Source organism: Dermacentor albipictus, chromosome 9, assembly GCF_038994185.2.
Source record: "Dermacentor albipictus isolate Rhodes 1998 colony chromosome 9, USDA_Dalb.pri_finalv2, whole genome shotgun sequence".
Classification (NCBI taxonomy): domain Eukaryota; kingdom Metazoa; phylum Arthropoda; class Arachnida; order Ixodida; family Ixodidae; genus Dermacentor; species Dermacentor albipictus.
Genome location: NC_091829.1, coordinates 68847592 through 68855644, shown reverse-complemented (window position 1 = coordinate 68855644; position 8053 = coordinate 68847592). Strand labels below are relative to the sequence as shown.

General features: G+C 44.7%; 1 long non-coding RNA gene across 1 annotated transcript; it reads left to right on the top strand.

Annotated features, from left to right (window-relative positions):
- The first annotated feature begins 5561 nt into the window (after positions 1 to 5561).
- On the top strand, positions 5562 to 7323 carry LOC135908599 (uncharacterized). The gene is made up of 2 exons (XR_010566371.2): positions 5562 to 5808; positions 7217 to 7323. It is a non-coding gene; the product is annotated as an uncharacterized lncRNA (long non-coding RNA).
- The last annotated feature ends 730 nt before the right edge of the window (positions 7324 to 8053 follow it).

Genomic DNA, 8053 nt, shown 5'->3' with positions numbered 1-8053 from the left:
CTTTTGAAACAGTAAGTGGGGAACAGTGGGACTGTGTTTGCCATCTCTTCACCCAATGGCTCATTGATATGAACTGAAGGTGTTACCAGACACTCTATTTCGTGTTCAATTTTAACGCCATCTTCTGTTTCTGGGACAGGTAGCCGGAACGAAGTGCCTGCTACCTTGTATTGTTTAAGTCTGTATAGTACTGTGAAGTTGTAACATAGTGACCGAGCAGTCCACCTTGTGATGCGAAGTGGTCGCTGTCCCATGCTTTGTGTCGAAAGCAAAGATACTAGGGCCTAGTGATCTGTTATCAAAGTTCATGATCATCCCCAGAGATAAACGTGCCATTTCTCACATGCCCATAGGCATGCCAGGGCCTCGCGCTCTCTACCAAGTACTTCCACTCAGTCTCTCTTGGTGTTTGGAATGCAAATGCAACAGTTTGTAGTGTGGCCCATCAATATGTTTCAGTACTGTGCGCAGGCCATATGCAGACTCATCTGCAGTCACACTAACATGGAGCGCTGGGTTCATCATTTGCAATACTTTTTCGCGATGCAAGGAGCTTCTTAACTTTTCTAATGCTCTGCTCGGCAGCAACGTCCCTTTCAAAATGAATGCCCTTGCAAAGTAGCCTATGCGAAGGTTGCTCATGCAAAATTTAGTACAGTGTTGATAAGCCACTATAGGTGCTCATTTAGTGTATTTTGACCGGTTATGATTGCACTACCTTGAGATCCGGAGCACGTAAATTGTGATTTGAGGCTTCAAACAAGGTACCACATCCTAGCTTGTAGTTTTCAAACTACATGTTGCTGTCTGTTGGGAGAACAAAGCTGTGCCGTCATTTCGTAATTTGAAAACTTCAGAAAATGCATAGGCCTGTATCCAACCAGATGTGTAACTACGGTTTGCCTCTGTGCAACTAACAGTTCAGCGACCTACCAGAAGCTGTGAGGTGATGTACCCTGAAGGCCAAAACAGATGCTTTGAGAGGAGCTTAGCTGAGGATGCTAATGCATATTTTGTACTCGGCCATACATGTTAACTCACTCCCACCTTCAATCACAGCAGACATTCTTGGTGCATCTCTAATTAGCTTCGGGCAAAAAGATTTAACACAAGATAATTAGAAAGAAAGTATGGAAACGGTTGTGCAGAATAGTAACAGAGACTAGTGCACAAAAAAAGTCGCAGTTTCACCCGAAGAGCTCAAGTTTTGATAGTGGTAGCAAAGTATTGGACAGTTGTGCGAAGTAAGGTTAGTAGTTTTATAGGCTGCATAAATTGCATAATTATTCGCTTGCTACTTAAAAGCATAGTGTCACATGCTTGCAGACATGCATGTAGATGGCATGTTAAGGGGATCGCACATTAAAGGGACACTAAAGCAATACACTAAATTGGTTTAGATGGATGAAGCTTCGTTGGAAAACTCTGTTGTTCTTGATTTCGAAATTATGGATTGATTATGAGAATTCAAAATGGAGCTCAATGTTTCAGTTTTTTTATTTCACGCCTAATCACCAACGCTGGTATTTCACGGATTTTAAGGTGGTATTTTATCGTATTTAGGCCGCGTTGGCTCGGTAAGTGTTCCAGAGACTCGCCGTGTTCAATCTTATATTCCTTTAGAACACAATGTAGTCTATATTTACCAATAAATAAATAAATAGGTCTTGGAAGACGCTGTCAATAATCCATGATGTCACAGTGGTCTGGTGCAGGAACTTCAAGGAGGCGTCGCAACCTGACTTTTGTTGCGCTTTTTTCTGGCTTGTGAAGCAGCTTATCGGGGTAAGAGTGGCATTTTTGATATTGTAGAAGGGTAGTTTGGTGATACAGAGAAAATCCTGTTTCTCCAGTGTCCCTCAAGGACTGCGAACACTCACTGGCGGGGTATCTTTGTATACGAGAGGATATACACTATGTTGATGGGACAAGGAGCTCCGCTCCTTGTCCCATCATCCAGGCGATATCGTGGTGGTGAGCACGCCTGACCCAGACCATGCGGCAAAGTACGTGAGAATGAAGTCCTTCAAAATCGTGGACACGGAGTACGAGGTCAATGCGTACGAGACGGCCCCGCACGCCACGTGCAAAGGGGTGATTTATCGTATCCATCATCGTATCCCATCATCCAGGCGAGGGAGATAACTCCCCCGCCCCGAAAAAAAGAGCAGTAAGCCCCGAAACTGACTCGGTTTTCGAAGTCCTTAGCGAGCTGAAAGAGGTAATCAAAGAAATTAGAGAAACGACGGAAAGGACTAACTTTAAAGTGGATAAACTATGGAAATGGAGGTTAACGGCCGAACAGCGATTCAAGAAACTCGAATCGAAATGCGACGACGACGAATTCCTGCCGTCAGAATCAGAAAGCGTAAAATCGCTCTCCGGAACGTCAGGGGGCGCTCCAAAGAGATCGATCGCGGGTAACAGCAAAATTAACCCATTCAATAATCATGGATAGCGCCCACAGTTTTAGTGTGTGGCAGTGGAATTGTCGCGGATTCCACAACAAAAAGGCATCGCTGCGCCAATTAATTAGATCGATGGGGGTCAAACCAAAAGTACTTATGCTGCAGGAAGCTTTAGCGGACGAAGTAAAGCTAACCGGGTACAAATCGGTATGTAGAGAAAAAGATTCCGGAAGGGGATTGGCCACCCTCGTTGACAAAAAGCTACCCTTTATCGAACACGATATCCATCTCGGACTGAGTAAAATCGAGTATATCCTAGTAGAAGTCGTACTCAAAAGGCACAAGGGCAGGGCGCAGCTGCCTGAACATTTATAGCAGTCCCACCTACAAGAAACAAAGCTTTAGGGCACTTTTCAACAAGGCACTCGCAGTCGCAAAGAGCTCTCCGCTCATCATCGGAGGGGACTTCAATGCCCCCTACCAAGCGTGGGGATACGCTTGGAATACAAAGAGAGGGGTTATGGAACCTTGCCACGGACCTGGGACTGTGCCTGATCACAGATCCGACTTTCCCCACCCGCTGTGGCACGTCCACGTGCAGGGACTCTACGCCCGACCTAACTTTTGTCAACAACTCGAAACAAGCTAGTTGGTAAAACTCGGGCACCGATCTAGGCAGCGACCACTATCCCACATGAAAATGGGCTCTGAATTTCTAGCTGGAAATGGTCTTCCCAGCCAGGTTTCCAACTGGAATCAGCCCTTCCAGATGGAAATTTTCCAGAGCCAGCTGGAAATGGCACTTTCCAGCTTGAAGTGGAATCCTCCTCAGCTGGGAATGGCACTTTCCAGCTGGAAGTGGAATCCACCTCAGCTGGTTTTCCAGCTAGAAGCAGCACTACCAGCTGGAAGTTTTCCAGCTTCAGCTGGAAACTACTGGATACAGCATTTTTTAGCTGGAAACAGCGCTTCCAACTGGAAACAACTGGATGGAGCATTCTCCAGCCGGAAGTAGAATCTATCGACTGGAAAGTGGAGCTTCCCACTTGCATTGAGACATTTTTTGTATCTGCAACATGCCCATATTTAGCCCTAGGTGGTGTTTGTATCAGAACGAAGAGCTTTTACTCTTGCAGCAGGAGCAAAAAAAAAATATATTTTTATTTCTCTGCGTTGTGACAACAATCGTAATTAATTGCATGAACTGCATGGAAATGCTCGTCACTCACGGTACCTTTGATCGCGATCGGGCCCGATCGGGATCGATTGCAATCGAAAGTGTCCTGTGTGATCGAGTTGCAAAAAAAAATATCTACAGGAAAACTGCCACTTTTATTGAACCTTACTTGTAATAGACAAAAGCGACGCGCTCTTGATCGACACTGTATATCTTGCTACACTGTCGATGTTACACTAGCGAGGAGCTTGCCCGATTGGTCATGATGAGCCGTTGCGCAAACGGCTAGTGTTTACAGCATAGCAATTCCTTCTCTAACAAAAAAGAGCCTTAACACGTGGCACCTTCAGCAGTTCAGGCTGCAATGACCGCTGCTCCTATTTTTTCCCGTCTCCACGACGCCACTACAATCGCCGCCATATTTGTTGAATACTTAGGAGCTTTAGTCTCGTATCTTGTCTTGATCTGCTCTTTTGACACGAATAATAATATAATAGCGTGTTATTGCAATATCAGTATTTCTCAGAAAAGCTCGGGTTTTTATTCACAGCAGCAGCATTACAAAGGCAGGCCGAATATAAAAAATGTGACGACGCCACAGGGGCTCTAGTTTCGTACAGCACATGGCGGAAACCAACGTTACTAGACTAGGTTCAGTTTTCAAACTCCCGTGACTGCGTGGACCCACCACCCATCTCGTGGCGCTGCTGTCGCACTTTGCTCGGTCAGCGCGGCGCGGACAGGGCGACGAAGCACTGTCCGTTGTTTATGCGTTTTGGCGCGTTGTATATATGCGTGTTTTGCTGCAGTCTCGGTGCATTTTTGCGACACTCTTATGCGTTTTAAATGCCCTGTGGGTTTTGAAGAGTTTACGGGCCGTATCATCCAATTTTATTTACTGACGCGAATGCATATTTATGCACCGTTCCTGCAGCGATAACTTACTTTGAATGTGCAAGTCTGCTCGCAAGGGAGCAAATCTCACGTAGGTTTCAACATTGCACTTGTGAATGCGGTGCTCTGATGAAAGAAACAGTGCTAGCTTCATTTTTTTTTATCCCGAAATGAAGCGCTGAGAGTGTGTATATACCGTGTTTCCCAGCTAACTTCAGCCAGAGTTTTAAAATATGCGAATGCTGCGTAGCTGGGCACAACCAAGGTAATGTTTGCCGTAGCTTTGAGATATTCAAATTATAAATCCGCCCAGTTAGGTAATGCGTAGTTAATTCATTATTAATTAAACGTTATCCAATAATTGTTAGTGTACTTCTTAATTCACTAATGAATAAATTAGTTCATCTATTTATGTAATTCGTTGCCACCACCAAAGGTCCAGGTTTCAACGACCGTGGGTTCGAGTGCCTTAACTCTATTTTTTTTAACTGTGCCTTAATTAACTTCGCCTAATTCACTGAGCCTTGACTGGCCTCGTGAACTGCCTCGATTGATTCGCTTGGGCTCTCGTGACTTTCTTGGACCATCGTGTGGTCACGCTAACATCGCCTCATGCGTTCGCATTATTATTTAATTAGTACTAAGCAGCAACAGCTGATTACAACTACTAATCAGCTACTTACAGCTACTCATCAGCAACAGCTGATTAATATAGAGCGCAGTGGACGGCCGGGGCTGCTGCGGCTCTGGACTAAGGACTCCACAGCGCACTCTGGGGCAGCACAGCAGCGTTTTCACAGCTACGTAAAGTTTTTTAATCAATCTCCTAAACGCGAGACTATACAAACATTTAAAGACACATCGGTGAAAACACTTGCTGAGTACGTAAGTTGCGAAGTCTGAGGAGTCAAGCCCCTTCGCCAACGCAGAGCTGCGCCCGCGTAGAGCCATAGGTGTTCTGTGGTAGAGCTACTTGCGGTGCTCCCGCCCTCTGGCGGCAAACCAAGACAAGGGTCCACCCGCGATGTATGGCGCCTACGGAGAGTTTGACAACTGAACCTAGTCTAGTAACGTTGGCGGAAACTGTCACGGCGAGGCAATTTTGCGAGACAACGGGAGTCTCTCGGGTGGTCGTGTGATCAAGTTTTTGTGAGGAACCTGCATGATCTTGCGCATGAAGTAATTATTTTTGGACAGTTCCTTCTCTGGACGGTGTTACAAGTACAGGCAAGCATCAACGGTTGTTATTGCTGTACTTTGTGGTGCTGTGATTCACCAGTGCGGATCGAAGAGCACCGTTTTCTCCAGCCCTGATTCTACAATTTGGAGGTAATTATTTCACTTGCTTATGTTTTGAGCGTAAGTTAATGTTTATTTTTATCCTGTATGTTGGCACGCTTGAGCATGATATCATAGGTCCCTGCTGTACGTGATGTTCGTATACAGGTTGATCATTTTTATGTTTTGCGGAATTTGGTAGAAATGGCTTGTGGCAGATATCATAATTCTTGTCGCTGAGCAGAATTATTCGAAGAGGTGGACATTATTAGCATGCGAAATCGAAAGACATCTTCAATTAATTAGCAAAAATTGACAAATTAACTTATTACCTTGCTGCACATATTACAATGTACGAATTGTAGCCTGTGAGTTTGCAAGATGGATCCACCTTAAATGAATTTCCAGAATTACATCAGTTTCGATATATTATTTTCTAAAGTGTGAGACGAATAAGTGGGCATTCCAGTTACTTTTGTGCTCCAATACATAAAAGAGCGTTTTGTTATGAAAGTAAGTAGACCAACAGTGCACCTTTACGGCGAGTTTGATGAAACATATTTCTAACTGGTGTCATTCTGGAAAGTAAGTCCAAGTGGATACGCCTGGCAATCTCAATGGCTACAATTCGTAGATTGCGATATGTGCCGTAATGTAATAAATTAGGAAGTTCATTATTGAATTTTTAAAAATTAGTTCAATATGTGTTCCGATTTTTCGTGCAAGTAATCTCCTCTTCTGAAGGATCCAGCTCAAGGACTAGAATTACGGTATCTTCAACAGGCGATTTGTTAAAAATTGCATAAAACTTAAAATTATCACGCAGCATATGTGAAGTGCTTGCCAGTTTGCGTAAGCCCCTTTTGTCTCCAATAGCCCACTTGAATATATTGCCGTGCAGTGTTTGTGCCCAATGTTGCACATACGTACGTCTATTAAATACTAGTGCGTATATGTCAATCTGCCCAACGCAATAGAAGCACATTTATGGCTTGCTTTCACTGCAAGTGCGTGCTCGCAAACACGTTGCATGAATGGCAGGCATTTGAATAGGTGCAAAACAACTATAACATAAAAAGATTGGCCCTCAAGCTCCTGTTATTCAGCAGAGAAATGCTTCTTGGGAGGCTGTTCAGTTACATCACACGCCTAGTTCAAAATACAAATGAGCTCATTTGAATTCTATTTGCACTAAAGCCACAGTCAATGGCGCTAAACAATTTAAGAATCATTGCATAGCTTCTGCAGCTCAAGTTCAGAGCCTCTTGAGAGCTCAGGTTGAGGCCTTGCGCCACATAAACTGTAGAAGGGTCTGTGATGAAGGTAAACTGTGGTACTGTCCAAAGGCTGTTGATACAATCCGCGTGATTTTGGTAAAGGTCACTGTTTACTAGAACTGAGTGGATTAAAGTGATGATTGTTTTAAAGTTCACTCACTATGTCTAAATATTTTTTTCAGATGGGGTACAAGGAGAAGTGCAAGTGTATTCCACATCTTGAGGGAGATGCAAGATATGCTTCCGCAATCCTTGCTGCAAGTGTTCAAATAAATGGTTGCAAGTTTCAGCACCGTGCTGTTTTGGCTGCATGTATTTTCACCGGACCAGTTGGTCTTGCGGCCAGTCACATTAGGAACTAAGTGTGACTTGCGACAGCAAGCTAAGATCCATGCGAGTTCTGGCCAGTTTGTATCCTGCTTGATGCGAGCTTACACCCTGGGATTTCACCTAAGCATGGCTCAACACCATGGTGTTGTCGCCAAGGCTCAACACCATGGCGACCGGTGCTGTGTGCCAGCCCGGTCTGAGGGTCTGTAGACCCACAGTCCGGGCTGGAGATTCTAGCTGGAACTTCTTCCAGCTGAATTACAGCTGGCATTTCTGGCAGCTGGATCCAGCTGGAAGGCCTTCCAGTTGGGACATATTCCAGCTGGATTATGGGACCGGAAATTTCACCCAGCTGGATTTTTTCCAGCTGCCTTCCCAGCTAGAAAAGTATCCAGCTGGGTGAAATTTCCAGTTCCATAATCCAGCTGGAAGTAAAAACATTTTCATCTGGGATATCATACACATAGGTATAGGTATGCCGAAACAAGAGACTAGAACCTTTCGGTGCACGGACTGGGACCTTTTTAGGAAAGTTAGAGCGAAGAGACTAGAATCGGAACCGATAGAAGCGGGCAGACAGTCCTTCCAGACCTGGATCAACCAGCTCGAAGAGGACCTCAGGGAGGCCACTAAAGAAATTAAGACAGAAGAAAACATAGAGAGCATGGACAGTAGGCTCGCGCATCTGA